We start from the raw sequence: 17,266 nt of genomic DNA, 5'->3' as shown, positions 1-17,266 counted from the left end.
TTTTCTTCCTCCGGATCTGGTTTTGTTCCTCGAGCTCTGGTTTTGTTCCTCGGGCTCTCGTTTTCTTCCTCGGACTCTGGTTTTATTCCTCGGCTTCTGGTTTTGTTCCTCAGGCTCTGCCTTGGTTCCTCGGGCCCTGGTTTTGTTCATCGGTTTCTGCTTTGGTTCCTCGGGCCCTGGTTTTATTCTACGGGCTCTGGTTTTCTTCCTATGGCCCTCGTGTTGTTCTTCAGGCCCTGCTTTTTGTCCTTGGGCTCTGGTTTGTTCCTCGGGCTCTCGTTTTCTTCCTCGGACTCTCGTTTTGTTCCTCGGGTTCTGGTTTTGTTCCTTGAGCTCTGGTTTTCTTCCTCAGGCTCTGGTTGTCTTGCTCGGGCTCTGGATTTCTTCCTCGAGCTCTCTTTTTCTTCTTCAGGCCCTAGATTTCTTCCTTGGGCTCTGGTTGTGTTCCTTGGGCTCTGGTTGTCTTCCTCGGGCTCTGGTTTTGTTCCTCGGGCTCTGGTTTTCTTCCTCAGGATCTGGTTTTCTTCCTCGAGCTCTGGTTTTGTTCCTCGAGCTCTGGTTTTGTTCCTTGGGCACTGGTTTTGTTCCTCGGGCTCTCGTTTTCTTCCTCGGACTCTCGTTTTGTTCCTCGGGTTCTGGTTTTGTTCCTCGGGCTCTGGCTTGGTTCCTCGGGCCCTGGTTTTGTTCATCGGTTTCTGGTTTGGTTCCTTGGGCCCTGGTTTTATTCTACGGGCTCTGGTTTTCTTCCTATGGCCCTCGTGTTGTTCTTCAGGCCCTACCTTTTGTCCTTGGGCTCTGGTTTTGTTCCTCGGGCTCTGGTTTTCTTCCTCCGGATCTGGTTTTGTTCCTCGAGCTCTGGTTTTGTTCCTTGGGCACTGGTTTTGTTCCTCGGCTCTCATTTTCTTCCTCGGACTCTCATTTTCTTCCTCGGGTTCTGGTTTTGTTCCTTGAGCTCTGGCTTTCTTCCTCGGGCTCTGGTTTTCTTCCTCAGGCTCTGGTTTTCTTGCGCGGGCTCTGGATTTCTTCCTCGAGCTCTCTTTTTCTTCTTCAGGCCCTAGATTTGTTCCTCGGGCTCTGGTTGTGTTCCTCGCGCTCTGATTGTGTTCCTCGCGCTCTGGTTTTGTTCCTCGAGCTCTGGTTTTGTTCCTCGGGCTCTGGTTTTCTTCCTCAGGATCTGGTTTTGTTCCTCGAGCTCTGGTTTTCTTCCTCCGTATCTGGTTTTGTTCCTCAGGCTCTCGTTTTCTTCCCCGGTATCTGGTTTTGTTCCAATAGCTTTAGTTTACTTCCTCGGCCTCTGGTTTTCTTCCTCAGGCTCTGGTTTTCTTCCTGACGCTCTGCATTAGCTCCTCGGGCTCTGTTTTTTTCCTTGGGCTCTGGTTTTGTTCCTTGACCTCTGGCTTTCTTCCTCGGGCTCTGATTTCATTCCTCGAGGGCTGGTTTTGTTTCTCACGCTCTGGTTTTGTTCCTCGGGTTCTGCTTTTGTTCCTTGGGGTCTGGTTTTGTTCCTCGGGCTCTGCTTTATTTCCCCGGGCTCTGGTTTTGTTCCTCGAGCTCTGGTTTTGTTCCTCGAGGGCTGGTTTTGTTCCATGGGCTATGGTTTTTTCTCGGGCTCTGGCTTGGTTCCTTGGGTCCTGGTTTTTTTCCTCAGGCTCTATTTTTGTTCCTCGGGCTCTTGTTTTCTTCCTCAGGCTCTGGTTTTGTTCATGGAGGGCTGGTTTTGTTCCTCGGGCCCTGGTTTTATTCCACGAGCTCTGGTTTTCTTCCTATGGCCCTCGTGTTGTTCTTCAGGCCCTCCTTTTTGTCCTTGGGCTCTGGTTTTCTTCCTCAGGCTCTGGTTTTCTTCGTGAAGCTCTGCATTAGCTCCTCGGGCTCTGTTTTGTTCCTCGGGTTCTGGTTTTGTTCCTTGGGCACTGGTTTTGTTCCTCGGGCTCTCGTTTTCTTCCTCGGACTCTCGTTTTGTTCCTCGGGTTCTGGTTTTGTTCCTTGGGCACTGGTTTTGTTCCTCGGGCTCTCGTTTTCTTCCTCGGACTCTCGTTTTGTTCCTCGGGTTCTGGTTTTGTTCCTTGGGCACTGGTTTTGTTCCTCGGGCTCTCGTTTTCTTCCTCGGACTGTCGTTTTTTTCCTCGGGTTCTGGTTTTGTTCCTTGGGCACTGGTTTTGTTCCTCGGGCTCTCGTTTTCTTCCTCGGCATCTGGTTTTCTTCCTCAGGCTCTGGTTTTCTTCCTGAAGCTCTGCATTAGCTCCTCGGGCTCTGTTTTGTTCCTTGGGCTCTGGTTTTGTTCCTTGACCTCTGGTTTTCTTCCTCGGGCTCTGATTTCATTCCTCAAGGGCTGGTTTTGTTCCTCATGCTCTGGTTTTGTTCCTCTGGTTCTGCTTTTGTTCCTTGGTGTCTGGTTTTGTTCCTTGGGCTCTGCTTTATTTCCACGGGCTCTGGTTTTGTTCCTCGAGCTCTGGTTTTGTTCCTCGAGGACTGGTTTTGTTCCATGGGCTATGGTTTTTTCTCGGGGTCTGGCTTGGTTCCTCGGGTCCTGGTTTTTTTCCTCGGGCTCTATTTTTGTTCCTCGGGCTCTTGTTTTCTTCCTCAGGCTCTGGTTTTGTTCATGGAGAGCTGGTTTTGTTCCTTGGGCTCTGGCTTGGTTCCTCGGGCCCTGGTTTTTTTCCTCGGTTTCTGGTTTGGTTCCTCGGGCCCTGGTTTTATTCTACGGGCTCTGGTTTTCTTCCTATGTCCCTCGTGTTGTTCTTCAGGCCCTCCTTTTTGTCCTTGGGCTCTGGTTTGTTCCTCGGGCTCTCGTTTTCTTCCTCCGGATCTGGTTTTGTTCCTCAAGCCCTGGTTTTGTTCCTCGGGCACTGGTTTTGTTCCTCGGGCTCTCGTTTTCTTCCTCGGACTCTCGTTTTGTTCCTCGGGTTCTGGTTTTGTTCCTTGAGCTCTGGTTTTCTTCCTCAGGCTCTGGTTGTCTTGCTCGGGCTCTGGATTTCTTCCTCGAGCTCTCTTTTTCTTCTTCAGGCCCTAGATTTCTTCCTTGGGCTCTGGTTGTGTTCCTTGGGCTCTGGTTGTCTTCCTCGGGCTCTGGTTTTGTTCCTCGGGCTCTGGTTTTCTTCCTCCGAATCTGGTTTTCTTCCTCGAGCTCTGGTTTTGTTCCTCGAGCTCTGGTTTTGTTCCTTGGGCACTGGTTTTGTTCCTCGGGCTCTCGTTTTCTTCCTCGGACTCTCGTTTTGTTCCTCGGGTTCTGGTTTTGTTCCTCGGGCTCTGGCTTGGTTCCTCGGGCCCTGGTTTTGTTCATCGGTTTCTGGTTTGGTTCCTTGGGCTCTGGTTTTATTCTACGGGCTCTGGTTTTCTTCCTATGGCCCTCGTGTTGTTCTTCAGGCCCTACCTTTTGTCCTTGGGCTCTGGTTTTGTTCCTCGGGCTCTGGTTTTCTTCCTCCGGATCTGGTTTTGTTCCTCGAGCTCTGGTTTTGTTCCTTGGGCACTGGTTTTGTTCCTCGGGCTCTGGTTTTCTTCCTCAGGATCTTGTTTTCTTCCTCGAGCTCTGGTTTTGTTCCTCCGGATCTGGTTTTATTCCTCGGACTCTCGTTTTTTTCCTCGGGTTCTGGTTTTGTTCCTTGGGCACTGTTTTTTTTCCTTGGGCTCTCGTTTTCTTCCTCGGAATCTGGTTTTTTTCCAAGAGCTTTAGTTTACTTCCTCGGCCTGTGGTTTTCTTCCTCAGGCTCTGGTTTTCTTCCTGAAGCTCTGCATTAGCTCCTCGGGCTCTGTTTTGTTCCTTGGGCTCTGGTTTTGTTCCTTGACCTCTGGTTTTCTTCCTCGGGCTCTGATTTCATTCCTCGAGGGCTGGTTTTGTTCCTCACGCTCTGGTTTTGTTCCTCGAGTTCTGCTTTTGTTCCTTGGGGTCTGGTTTTGTTCCTCGGGCTCTGCTTTATTTCCACGGGCTCTGGTTTTGTTCCTCGAGCTCTGGTTTTGTTCCTCGAGGGCTGGTTTTGTTCCATGGGCTATGATTTTATCTCGGGCTGTGGCTTGGTTCCTCGGGTCCTGTTTTTTTTCCTCGGGCTCTATTTTTGTTCCTCGGGCTCTGGTTTTCTTCCTCCGGATCTGGTTTTGTTCCTCGAGCTCTGGTTTTGTTCCTCGGGCTCTCGTTTTCTTCCTCGGACTCTGGTTTTATTCCTCGGCTTCTGGTTTTGTTCCTCAGGCTCTGCCTTGGTTCCTCGGGCCCTGGTTTTGTTCATCGGTTTCTGCTTTGGTTCCTCGGGCCCTGGTTTTATTCTACGGGCTCTGGTTTTCTTCCTATGGCCCTCGTGTTGTTCTTCAGGCCCTGCTTTTTGTCCTTGGGCTCTGGTTTGTTCCTCGGGCTCTCGTTTTCTTCCTCGGACTCTCGTTTTGTTCCTCGGGTTCTGGTTTTGTTCCTTGAGCTCTGGTTTTCTTCCTCAGGCTCTGGTTGTCTTGCTCGGGCTCTGGATTTCTTCCTCGAGCTCTCTTTTTCTTCTTCAGGCCCTAGATTTCTTCCTTGGGCTCTGGTTGTGTTCCTTGGGCTCTGGTTGTCTTCCTCGGGCTCTGGTTTTGTTCCTCGGGCTCTGGTTTTCTTCCTCAGGATCTGGTTTTCTTCCTCGAGCTCTGGTTTTGTTCCTCGAGCTCTGGTTTTGTTCCTTGGGCACTGGTTTTGTTCCTCGGGCTCTCGTTTTCTTCCTCGGACTCTCGTTTTGTTCCTCGGGTTCTGGTTTTGTTCCTCGGGCTCTGGCTTGGTTCCTCGGGCCCTGGTTTTGTTCATCGGTTTCTGGTTTGGTTCCTTGGGCCCTGGTTTTATTCTACGGGCTCTGGTTTTCTTCCTATGGCCCTCGTGTTGTTCTTCAGGCCCTACCTTTTGTCCTTGGGCTCTGGTTTTGTTCCTCGGGCTCTCGTTTTCTTCCTCGGACTCTCGTTTTGTTCCTCGGGTTCTGGTTTTGTTCCTCGGGCTCTGGCTTGTTTCCTCGGGCCCTGGTTTTGTTCATCGGTTTCTGGTTTGGTTCCTTGGGCTCTGGTTTTATTCTACGGGCTCTGGTTTTCTTCCTATGGCCCTCGTGTTGTTCTTCAGGCCCTACCTTTTGTCCTTGGGCTCTGGTTTTGTTCCTCGGGCTCTGGTTTTCTTCCTCCGGATCTGGTTTTGTTCCTCGAGCTCTGGTTTTGTTCCTTGGGCACTGGTTTTGTTCCTCGGGCTCTGGTTTTCTTCCTCAGGATCTTGTTTTCTTCCTCGAGCTCTGGTTTTGTTCCTCCGGATCTGGTTTTATTCCTCGGACTCTCGTTTTTTTCCTCGGGTTCTGGTTTTGTTCCTTGGGCACTGTTTTTTTTCCTTGGGCTCTCGTTTTCTTCCTCGGAATCTGGTTTTTTTCCAAGAGCTTTAGTTTACTTCCTCGGCCTGTGGTTTTCTTCCTCAGGCTCTGGTTTTCTTCCTGAAGCTCTGCATTAGCTCCTCGGGCTCTGTTTTGTTCCTTGGGCTCTGGTTTTGTTCCTTGACCTCTGGTTTTCTTCCTCGGGCTCTGATTTCATTCCTCGAGGGCTGGTTTTGTTCCTCACGCTCTGGTTTTGTTCCTCGAGTTCTGCTTTTGTTCCTTGGGGTCTGGTTTTGTTCCTCGGGCTCTGCTTTATTTCCACGGGCTCTGGTTTTGTTCCTCGAGCTCTGGTTTTGTTCCTCGAGGGCTGGTTTTGTTCCATGGGCTATGATTTTATCTCGGGCTGTGGCTTGGTTCCTCGGGTCCTGTTTTTTTTCCTCGGGCTCTATTTTTGTTCCTCGGGCTCTGGTTTTCTTCCTCCGGATCTGGTTTTGTTCCTCGAGCTCTGGTTTTGTTCCTCGGGCTCTCGTTTTCTTCCTCGGACTCTGGTTTTATTCCTCGGCTTCTGGTTTTGTTCCTCAGGCTCTGCCTTGGTTCCTCGGGCCCTGGTTTTGTTCATCGGTTTCTGCTTTGGTTCCTCGGGCCCTGGTTTTATTCTACGGGCTCTGGTTTTCTTCCTATGGCCCTCGTGTTGTTCTTCAGGCCCTGCTTTTTGTCCTTGGGCTCTGGTTTGTTCCTCGGGCTCTCGTTTTCTTCCTCGGACTCTCGTTTTGTTCCTCGGGTTCTGGTTTTGTTCCTTGAGCTCTGGTTTTCTTCCTCAGGCTCTGGTTGTCTTGCTCGGGCTCTGGATTTCTTCCTCGAGCTCTCTTTTTCTTCTTCAGGCCCTAGATTTCTTCCTTGGGCTCTGGTTGTGTTCCTTGGGCTCTGGTTGTCTTCCTCGGGCTCTGGTTTTGTTCCTCGGGCTCTGGTTTTCTTCCTCAGGATCTGGTTTTCTTCCTCGAGCTCTGGTTTTGTTCCTCGAGCTCTGGTTTTGTTCCTTGGGCACTGGTTTTGTTCCTCGGGCTCTCGTTTTCTTCCTCGGACTCTCGTTTTGTTCCTCGGGTTCTGGTTTTGTTCCTCGGGCTCTGGCTTGGTTCCTCGGGCCCTGGTTTTGTTCATCGGTTTCTGGTTTGGTTCCTTGGGCCCTGGTTTTATTCTACGGGCTCTGGTTTTCTTCCTATGGCCCTCGTGTTGTTCTTCAGGCCCTACCTTTTGTCCTTGGGCTCTGGTTTTGTTCCTCGGGCTCTGGTTTTCTTCCTCCGGATCTGGTTTTGTTCCTCGAGCTCTGGTTTTGTTCCTTGGGCACTGGTTTTGTTCCTCGGCTCTCATTTTCTTCCTCGGACTCTCATTTTCTTCCTCGGGTTCTGGTTTTGTTCCTTGAGCTCTGGCTTTCTTCCTCGGGCTCTGGTTTTCTTCCTCAGGCTCTGGTTTTCTTGCGCGGGCTCTGGATTTCTTCCTCGAGCTCTCTTTTTCTTCTTCAGGCCCTAGATTTGTTCCTCGGGCTCTGGTTGTGTTCCTCGCGCTCTGATTGTGTTCCTCGCGCTCTGGTTTTGTTCCTCGAGCTCTGGTTTTGTTCCTCGGGCTCTGGTTTTCTTCCTCAGGATCTGGTTTTGTTCCTCGAGCTCTGGTTTTCTTCCTCCGTATCTGGTTTTGTTCCTCAGGCTCTCGTTTTCTTCCCCGGTATCTGGTTTTGTTCCAATAGCTTTAGTTTACTTCCTCGGCCTCTGGTTTTCTTCCTCAGGCTCTGGTTTTCTTCCTGACGCTCTGCATTAGCTCCTCGGGCTCTGTTTTTTTCCTTGGGCTCTGGTTTTGTTCCTTGACCTCTGGCTTTCTTCCTCGGGCTCTGATTTCATTCCTCGAGGGCTGGTTTTGTTTCTCACGCTCTGGTTTTGTTCCTCGGGTTCTGCTTTTGTTCCTTGGGGTCTGGTTTTGTTCCTCGGGCTCTGCTTTATTTCCACGGGCTCTGGTTTTGTTCCTCGAGCTCTGGTTTTGTTCCTCGAGGGCTGGTTTTGTTCCATGGGCTATGGTTTTTTCTCGGGCTCTGGCTTGGTTCCTTGGGTCCTGGTTTTTTTCCTCAGGCTCTATTTTTGTTCCTCGGGCTCTTGTTTTCTTCCTCAGGCTCTGGTTTTGTTCATGGAGGGCTGGTTTTGTTCCTCGGGCCCTGGTTTTATTCCACGAGCTCTGGTTTTCTTCCTATGGCCCTCGTGTTGTTCTTCAGGCCCTCCTTTTTGTCCTTGGGCTCTGGTTTTCTTCCTCAGGCTCTGGTTTTCTTCGTGAAGCTCTGCATTAGCTCCTCGGGCTCTGTTTTGTTCCTCGGGTTCTGGTTTTGTTCCTTGGGCACTGGTTTTGTTCCTCGGGCTCTCGTTTTCTTCCTCGGACTCTCGTTTTGTTCCTCGGGTTCTGGTTTTGTTCCTTGGGCACTGGTTTTGTTCCTCGGGCTCTCGTTTTCTTCCTCGGACTCTCGTTTTGTTCCTCGGGTTCTGGTTTTGTTCCTTGGGCACTGGTTTTGTTCCTCGGGCTCTCGTTTTCTTCCTCGGACTGTCGTTTTTTTCCTCGGGTTCTGGTTTTGTTCCTTGGGCACTGGTTTTGTTCCTCGGGCTCTCGTTTTCTTCCTCGGCATCTGGTTTTTTTCCAAGAGCTTTAGTTTACTTCCTCGGCCTCTGGTTTTCTTCCTCAGGCTCTGGTTTTCTTCCTGAAGCTCTGCATTAGCTCCTCGGGCTCTGTTTTGTTCCTTGGGCTCTGGTTTTGTTCCTTGACCTCTGGTTTTCTTCCTCGGGCTCTGATTTCATTCCTCAAGGGCTGGTTTTGTTCCTCATGCTCTGGTTTTGTTCCTCTGGTTCTGCTTTTGTTCCTTGGTGTCTGGTTTTGTTCCTTGGGCTCTGCTTTATTTCCACGGGCTCTGGTTTTGTTCCTCGAGCTCTGGTTTTGTTCCTCGAGGACTGGTTTTGTTCCATGGGCTATGGTTTTTTCTCGGGGTCTGGCTTGGTTCCTCGGGTCCTGGTTTTTTTCCTCGGGCTCTATTTTTGTTCCTCGGGCTCTTGTTTTCTTCCTCAGGCTCTGGTTTTGTTCATGGAGAGCTGGTTTTGTTCCTTGGGCTCTGGCTTGGTTCCTCGGGCCCTGGTTTTTTTCCTCGGTTTCTGGTTTGGTTCCTCGGGCCCTGGTTTTATTCTACGGGCTCTGGTTTTCTTTCTATGGCCCTCGTGTTGTTCTTCAGGCCCTGCTTTTTGTCCTTGGGCTCTGGTTTGTTCCTCGGGCTCTCGTTTTCTTCCTCGAACACTCGTTTTGTTCCTCGGGTTCTGATTTTGTTCCTTGAGCTCTGGTTTTCTTCCTCAGGCTCTGGTTTTCTTGCTAGGGCTCTGGATTTCTTCCTCAAGCTCTCTTTTTCTTCTTCAGGCCCTAGATTTGTTCCTTGGGATCTGGTTGTGTTCTTCGGGCTCTGGTTGTCTTCCTCGGGCTCTGGTTTTGTTCCTCGAGCTCTGGTTTTGTGCCTCGGGCTCTGGTTTTCTTCCTCAGGATCTGGTTTTGTTCCTCGAGCTCTGGTTTTGTTCCTTGGGCACTGGTTTTGTTCCTTGGCCTCTGGTTTTCTTCCTCGGACTGCCGTTTTATTCCTCGGGTTCTGGTTTTGTTCCTCGGGCTCTGGCTTGGTTCCTCGGGCCCTAGTTTTGTTCATCGGTTTCTGGTTTGGTTCCTCGGGCCCTGGTTTTATTCCACGGGCTCTGGTTTTCTTCCTATGGCCCTCGTGTTGTTCTTCAGGCCCTCCTTTTTGTCCTCGGGCTCTGGTTTTCTTCCTCCGGATCTGGTTTTGGTCCTCGAGCTCTGGTTTTATTCCTTGGGCACTGGTTTTGTTCCTCGGGCTCTTGTTTTCTTCCTCGGACTCTCGTTTTGTTCCTCGGGTTCTGGTTTTGTTCCTTGAGCTCTGGCTTTCTTCCTCAGGCTCTGGTTTTCTTGCTCGGGCTCTGGATTTCTTCCTCGAGCTCTCTTTTTCTTCTTCAGGCCCTAGATTTGTTCCTCGGGCTCTGGTTGTGTTCCTCGCGCTCTGGTTTTTTTCCTCGAGCTCTGGTTTTTTTCCTCGGGCTCTGGTTTTCTTCCTCCGGATCTGGTTTTGTTCCTCGGGCTCTCGTTTTCTTCCTCGGCATCTGGTTTTGTTCCAAGAGCTCTGGTTTTGTTCCTTGGGCACTGGTTTTGTTCCTCGGGCTCTCGTTTTCTTCCTCGGACTCTCGTTTTGTTCCTCGGGTTCTGGTTTTGTTCCTTGAGCTCTGGCTTTCTTCCTCGGGCTCTGGTTTTCTTCCTCAGGCTCTGGTTTTCTTCCTCGAGCTCTCTTTTTCTTCTTCAGGCCCTAGATTTCTTCGTCGGGCTCTGGTTGTGTTCCTCGGGCTCTGGTTGTGTTCCTCGCGCTCTGGTTTTGTTCCTCGAGCTCTGGTTTTGTTCCTCGGGCTCTGGTTGTCTTCCTCGGGATCTGGTTGTGTTCCTCGCGCTCTGGTTTTGTTCCTCGACCTCTGGTTTTCTTCCTCCGGTTCTGGTTTTTTTCCTCGGGCGCTCGTTTTCTTCCTCAGTATCTGGTTTTGTTCCAAGAGCTTTAGTTTACTTCCTTGGCCTCTGGTTTTCTTCCTCAGGCTCTGGTTTTCTTCCTGAAGTTCTGCATTAGCTCCTCGGGCTCTGTTTTGTTCCTTGGGCTCTGGTTTTGTTCCTTGACCTCTGGCTTTCTTCCTTGGCTCTGATTTCATTCCTCGAGGGCTGGTTTTGTTCCTCACGCTCTGGTTTTGTTCCTCGGGTTCTGCTTTTGTTCCTTGGGGTCTGGTTTTGTTCCTCGGGCTCTGCTTTATTTCCACGGGCTCTGGTTTTGTTCCTCGAGCTCTGGTTTTGTTCCTCGAGGGCTGGTTTTGTTCCTTGGGCTATGGTTTTTTTCTCGGGCTCTGGCTTGGTTCCTCGGGTCCTGCTTTTTTTCCTCGGGCTCTATTTTTGTTCCTCGGGCTCTTGTTTTCTTCCTCAGGCTCTGGTTTTGTTCATGGAGGGCTGCTTTTGGTCATCCGGCTCTGGCTTGGTTCCTCGGGCCCTGGTTTTGTTCTACGGGCTCTGGTTCTCTTCCTATGGCCCTCGTGTTGTTCTTCAGGCCCTCCTTTTTGTCCTTGAGCTCTGGTTTTGTTCCTCGGGCTCTGGTTTTCTTCGTGAAGCTCTGCATTAGCTCCTCGGGCTCTGTTTTGTTCCTCGGGTTCTGGTTTTGTTCCTTGGGCACTGGTTTTGTTCCTCGGGCTCTCGTTTTCTTCCTCGGACTCTCGTTTTGTTCCTCGGGTTCTGGTTTTGTTCCTTGGGCACTGGTTTTGTTCCTCGGGCTCTCGTTTTCTTCCTCGGACTCTCGTTTTGTTCCTCGGGTTCTGGTTTTGTTCCTTGGGCACTGGTTTTGTTCCTCGGGCTCTCGTTTTCTTCCTCGGACTGTCGTTTTTTTCCTCGGGTTCTGGTTTTGTTCCTTGGGCACTGGTTTTGTTCCTCGGGCTCTCGTTTTCTTCCTCGGCATCTGGTTTTTTTCCAAGAGCTTTAGTTTACTTCCTCGGCCTCTGGTTTTCTTCCTCAGGCTCTGGTTTTCTTCCTGAAGCTCTGCATTAGCTCCTCGGGCTCTGTTTTGTTCCTTGGGCTCTGGTTTTGTTCCTTGACCTCTGGTTTTCTTCCTCGGGCTCTGATTTCATTCCTCAAGGGCTGGTTTTGTTCCTCATGCTCTGGTTTTGTTCCTCTGGTTCTGCTTTTGTTCCTTGGTGTCTGGTTTTGTTCCTTGGGCTCTGCTTTATTTCCACGGGCTCTGGTTTTGTTCCTCGAGCTCTGGTTTTGTTCCTCGAGGACTGGTTTTGTTCCATGGGCTATGGTTTTTTCTCGGGGTCTGGCTTGGTTCCTCGGGTCCTGGTTTTTTTCCTCGGGCTCTATTTTTGTTCCTCGGGCTCTTGTTTTCTTCCTCAGGCTCTGGTTTTGTTCATGGAGAGCTGGTTTTGTTCCTTGGGCTCTGGCTTGGTTCCTCGGGCCCTGGTTTTTTTCCTCGGTTTCTGGTTTGGTTCCTCGGGCCCTGGTTTTATTCTACGGGCTCTGTTTTTCTTTCTATGGCCCTCGTGTTGTTCTTCAGGCCCTGCTTTTTGTCCTTGGGCTCTGGTTTGTTCCTCGGGCTCTCGTTTTCTTCCTCGAACACTCGTTTTGTTCCTCGGGTTCTGATTTTGTTCCTTGAGCTCTGGTTTTCTTCCTCAGGCTCTGGTTTTCTTGCTAGGGCTCTGGATTTCTTCCTCAAGCTCTCTTTTTCTTCTTCAGGCCCTAGATTTGTTCCTTGGGATCTGGTTGTGTTCTTCGGGCTCTGGTTGTCTTCCTCGGGCTCTGGTTTTGTTCCTCGAGCTCTGGTTTTGTGCCTCGGGCTCTGGTTTTCTTCCTCAGGATCTGGTTTTGTTCCTCGAGCTCTGGTTTTGTTCCTTGGGCACTGGTTTTGTTCCTTGGCCTCTGGTTTTCTTCCTCGGACTGCCGTTTTATTCCTCGGGTTCTGGTTTTGTTCCTCGGGCTCTGGCTTGGTTCCTCGGGCCCTAGTTTTGTTCATCGGTTTCTGGTTTGGTTCCTCGGGCCCTGGTTTTATTCCACGGGCTCTGGTTTTCTTCCTATGGCCCTCGTGTTGTTCTTCAGGCCCTCCTTTTTGTCCTCGGGCTCTGGTTTTCTTCCTCCGGATCTGGTTTTGGTCCTCGAGCTCTGGTTTTATTCCTTGGGCACTGGTTTTGTTCCTCGGGCTCTTGTTTTCTTCCTCGGACTCTCGTTTTGTTCCTCGGGTTCTGGTTTTGTTCCTTGAGCTCTGGCTTTCTTCCTCAGGCTCTGGTTTTCTTGCTCGGGCTCTGGATTTCTTCCTCGAGCTCTCTTTTTCTTCTTCAGGCCCTAGATTTGTTCCTCGGGCTCTGGTTGTGTTCCTCGCGCTCTGGTTTTTTTCCTCGAGCTCTGGTTTTTTTCCTCGGGCTCTGGTTTTCTTCCTCCGGATCTGGTTTTGTTCCTCGGGCTCTCGTTTTCTTCCTCGGCATCTGGTTTTGTTCCAAGAGCTCTGGTTTTGTTCCTTGGGCACTGGTTTTGTTCCTCGGGCTCTCGTTTTCTTCCTCGGACTCTCGTTTTGTTCCTCGGGTTCTGGTTTTGTTCCTTGAGCTCTGGCTTTCTTCCTCGGGCTCTGGTTTTCTTCCTCAGGCTCTGGTTTTCTTCCTCGAGCTCTCTTTTTCTTCTTCAGGCCCTAGATTTCTTCGTCGGGCTCTGGTTGTGTTCCTCGGGCTCTGGTTGTGTTCCTCGCGCTCTGGTTTTGTTCCTCGAGCTCTGGTTTTGTTCCTCGGGCTCTGGTTGTCTTCCTCGGGATCTGGTTGTGTTCCTCGCGCTCTGGTTTTGTTCCTCGACCTCTGGTTTTCTTCCTCCGGTTCTGGTTTTTTTCCTCGGGCGCCCGTTTTCTTCCTCAGTATCTGGTTTTGTTCCAAGAGCTTTAGTTTACTTCCTTGGCCTCTGGTTTTCTTCCTCAGGCTCTGGTTTTCTTCCTGAAGTTCTGCATTAGCTCCTCGGGCTCTGTTTTGTTCCTTGGGCTCTGGTTTTGTTCCTTGACCTCTGGCTTTCTTCCTTGGCTCTGATTTCATTCCTCGAGGGCTGGTTTTGTTCCTCACGCTCTGGTTTTGTTCCTCGGGTTCTGCTTTTGTTCCTTGGGGTCTGGTTTTGTTCCTCGGGCTCTGCTTTATTTCCACGGGCTCTGGTTTTGTTCCTCGAGCTCTGGTTTTGTTCCTCGAGGGCTGGTTTTGTTCCTTGGGCTATGGTTTTTTTCTCGGGCTCTGGCTTGGTTCCTCGGGTCCTGCTTTTTTTCCTCGGGCTCTATTTTTGTTCCTCGGGCTCTTGTTTTCTTCCTCAGGCTCTGGTTTTGTTCATGGAGGGCTGCTTTTGGTCATCCGGCTCTGGCTTGGTTCCTCGGGCCCTGGTTTTGTTCTACGGGCTCTGGTTCTCTTCCTATGGCCCTCGTGTTGTTCTTCAGGCCCTCCTTTTTGTCCTTGAGCTCTGGTTTTGTTCCTCGGGCTCTGGTTTTCTTCCTCCGGATCTGGTTTTGTTCCTCGAGCTCTGGTTTTGTTCCTCGAGGGCTGGTTTTGTTCCTCGGGCTCTCGTTTTCTTCCTCGGACTCTCTTTTTGTTCCTCGGGTTCTGGTTTTGTTCCTTGAGCTCTGGCTTTCTTCCTCGGGCTCTGGTTTTCTTCCTCAGGCTCTGGTTTTCTTCCTGGAGCTCTCTTTTTCTTCCTCGAGCTCTCTTTTTCTTCTTCAGGCCCTAGATTTGTTCCTTGGGCTCTGGTTGTGTTCCTCGGGCTCTGGTTGTGTTCCTCGGGCTCTGGTTTTGTTCCTCGAGCTCTGGTTTTGTTCCTCGGGCTCTGGTTTTCTTCCTCAGGATCTGGTTTTGTTCCTCGAGCTCTGGTTTTGTTCCTTGGGCACTGGTTTTGTTCCTCGGGCTCTCATTTTCTTCCTCGGCATCTGGTTTTTTTCCAAGAGCTTTAGTTTACTTCCTCGGCCTGTGGTTTTCTTCCTCAGGCTCTGGTTTTCTTCCTAAAGCTCTGCATTAGCTCCTCGGGCTCTGTTTTGTTCCTTGGGCTCTGGTTTTGTTCCTTGACCTCTGGTTTTCTTCCTCGGGCTCTGATTTCATTCCTCGAGGGCTGGTTTTGTTCCTCACGCTCTGGTATTTTTCCTTGGGTTCTGCTTTTGTTCCTTGACCTCTGGCTTTCTTCCTCGGGCTCTGATTTCATTCCTCGAGGGCTGGTTTTGTTCCTCACGCTCTGGTTTTGTTCCTCGGGTTCTGCTTTTGTTCCTTGGGGTCTATTTTTTTTCCTCGGGCTCTGCTTTATTTCCACAGGCTCTGGTTATGTTCCTCGAGCTCTGGTTTTGTTCCTCGAGGGCTGGTTTTGTTCCTTGGGCTATGGTTTTTTCCTCGGGCTCTGGCTTGGTTCCTCGGGTCCTGGTTTTTTTCCTCGGACTCTATTTTTGTTCCTCGGGCTCTTGTTTTCTTCCTCAGGGTCTGGTTTTCTTGCTCGGGCTCTGGATTTCTTCCTCGAGCTCTCTTTTTCTTCTTCAGGCCCTAGATTTGTTCCTTGGGCTCTGGTTGTGTTCCTCGGGCTCTGGTTGTCTTCCTCGGGCTCTGGTTTTGTTCCACGAGCTCTGGTTTTGTTCCTCGGGCTCTGGTTTTCTTCCTCAGGCTCTGGTTTTCTTCCTGGAGCTCTCTTTTTCTTCTTCAGGCCCTAGATTTGTTCCTCGGGCTCTGGTTGTGTTCCTCGGGCTCTGGTTTTGTTCCTCGGGCTCTGGTTTTGTTCCTCAGGATCTGGTTTTGTTCCTCGAGCTCTGGTTTTCTTCCTTGGGCACTGGTTTTGTTCCTCGGGCTCTCATTTTCTTCCTTGGCATCTGGTTTTGTTCCAAGAGCTTTAGTTTACTTCCTCGGCCTCTGGTTTTCTTCCTCAGGCTCTCGTTTTCTTCCTGAAGCTCTGCATTAGCTCCTCAGGCTCTGTTTTGTTCCTTGGGCTCTGGTTTTGTTCCTTGACCTCTGGCTTTCTTCCTCGGGCTCTGATTTCATTCCTCGAGGGCTGGTTTTGTTCCTCACGCTCTGGTTTTGTTGCTCGAGTTCTGCTTTTGTTCCTTGGGGTCTATTTTTTTTCCTCAGGCTCTGCTTTATTTCCACAGGCTCTGGTTATGTTCCTCGAGCTCTGGTTTTGTTCCTTGGGCACTGGTTTTGTTCCTCGGGCTCTCGTTTTCTTCCTCGGACTCTCATTTTGTTCCTTGGGTCTGGTTTTGTTCCTTGAGCTCTGGCTTTCTTCCTCGGGCTCTGGTTTTCTTCCTCAGGCTCTGGTTTTCTTGCTCGGGCTCTGGATTTCTTCCTCGAGCTCTCTTTTTCTTCTTCAGGCCCTAGATTGGTTCCTCGGGCTCTGGTTTTGTTCCTCGAGCTCTGGTTTTGTTCCTCGAGCTCTGGTTTTCTTCCTCCGGATCTGGTTTTGTTCCTCGGGCTCTCGTTTTCTTCCTCGGTATCTGGTTTTGTTCCAAGAGCTTTAGTTTACTTCCTCGGCCTCTGGTTTTCTTCCTCAGGCTCTGGTTTTGTTCCTTGAGCTCTGCATTAGCTTCTCGGGCTCTGTTTTGTTCCTTGGGCTCTGGTTTTCTTCCTTGACCTCTGGCTTTCTTCCTCGGGCTCTGATTTCATTCCTCGAGGGCTGGTTTTGTTCCTCACGCTCTGGTTTTGTTCCTCGAGGGCTGGTTTTGTTCCTCGGGCTCTGGCTTGATTCCTCGGGCCCTGGTTTTGTTCATCGGTTTCTGGTTTGGTTCCTCGGGCCCTGGTTTTATTCCACGGGCTCTGGTTTTCTTCCTATGTCCCTCGTGTTGTTCTTCAGGCCCTCCTTTTTCTCCTTGAGCTCTGGTTTTGTTCCTCGGGCTGTTGTTTTCTTCCTCAGGCTCTGGTCTTGTTCATGGAGGGCTGCTTTTGTTCCTCGGGCTCTGACTTGGTTCCTCGGGCTCTGGTTTTGTTCATCGGTTTCTGGTTTGGTTCCTCGGGCCCTGGTTTTATTCTACGGGCTCTGGTTTTCTTCCTATGTCCCTCGTGTTGTTCTTTAGGCCCTCCTTTTTGTCCTTGGGCTCTGGTTTTGTTCCTCGGGCTCTGGTTTTCTTCCTCCGGATCTGGTTTTGTTCCTGGAGCTCTGGTTTTGTTCCTTGGGCTCTGGTTTTGTTCCTCGGGCTCTCGTTTTCTTCCTCCCGATCTGGTTTTGTTCCTCGAGCTCTGGTTTTGTTCCTTGGGCACTGGTTTTGTTCCTCGGGCTCTCGTTTTCTTCCTTGGACTCTCGTTTTTTTCCTCGGGTTCTGGTTTTGTTCCTTGAGCTCTGGCTTTCTTCCTCGGGCTCTGGTTTTCTTCCTCAGGCTCTGGTTTTCTTGCTCGGGCTCTTTTTTTCTTCCTCGAGGTCTCTTTTTCTTCTTCAGGCCCTAGATTTGTTCCTCGGGCTCTGGTTGTGTTCCTCGGGCCCTCGTTGTGTTCCTCGCGCTCTGGTTTTCTTCCTCCGGATCTGGTTTTTTTCCTCGGGCTCTCGTTTTCTTCCTCAGCGTCTGGTTTTGTTCCAAGAGCTTTAATTTACTTCCTCGGCCTCTGGTTTTCTTCCTCAGGCTCTGGTTTTCTTCCTGAAGCTCTGCATTAACTCCTCGGGCTCTGTTTTGTTCCTTGGGCTCTGGTTTTGTTCCTTGACCTCTGGCTTTCTTCCTCGGGCTCTGATTTCATTCCTCGAGGGCTGGTTTTGTTCCTCACGCTCTGGTTTTGTTCCTCGGGTTCTGCTTTTGTTCCTTGGGGTCTATTTTTTTTCCTCGGGCTCTGCTTTATTTCCACAGGCTCTGGTTTTGTTCCTCGAGCTCTGGTTTTGTTCCTCGAGGGCTGGTTTTGTTCCTTGGGCTATGGTTTTTTTCTCGGGCTCTGGCTTGGTTCCTCGGGTCCTGGTTTTTTTCCTCGGGCTCTATTTTTGTTCCTCGGGCTGTTGTTTTCTTCCTCAGGCTCTGGTTTTGTTCATGGAGGGCTGGTTTTGTTCCTCGGGCTCTGACTTGGTTCCTCGGGCGCTGGTTTTGTTCATCGGTTTCTGGTTTGGTTCCTCGGGCCCTGGTTTTATTCTACGGGCTCTGGTTTTCTTCCTATGTCCCTCGTGTTGTTCTTCAGGCCCTCCTTTTTGTCCTTGGGCTCTGATTGTGTTCCTCGGGCTCTGGTTTTGTTCCTTGGGGTCTGGTTTTGTTCCTCGGGCTCTCGTTTTCTTCCTTGGACTCTCGTTTTGTTCCTCGGGTTCTGGTTTTGTTCCTTGAGCTCTGGCTTTCTTCCTCGGGCTCTGGTTTTCTTCCTCAGGCTCTGGTTTTCTTGCGCGGGCTCTGGTTTTCTTCCTCGAGCTCTCTTTTTCTTCTTCAGGCCCTAGATTTCTTCATC

The sequence above is a fragment of the Calonectris borealis genome, unplaced genomic scaffold (assembly GCF_964195595.1).
Source record: "Calonectris borealis unplaced genomic scaffold, bCalBor7.hap1.2 HAP1_SCAFFOLD_75, whole genome shotgun sequence".
Classification (NCBI taxonomy): domain Eukaryota; kingdom Metazoa; phylum Chordata; class Aves; order Procellariiformes; family Procellariidae; genus Calonectris; species Calonectris borealis.
The sequence above is the reverse complement of the archived record's forward strand: the minus strand, read 5'-3'. Positions refer to the sequence as shown.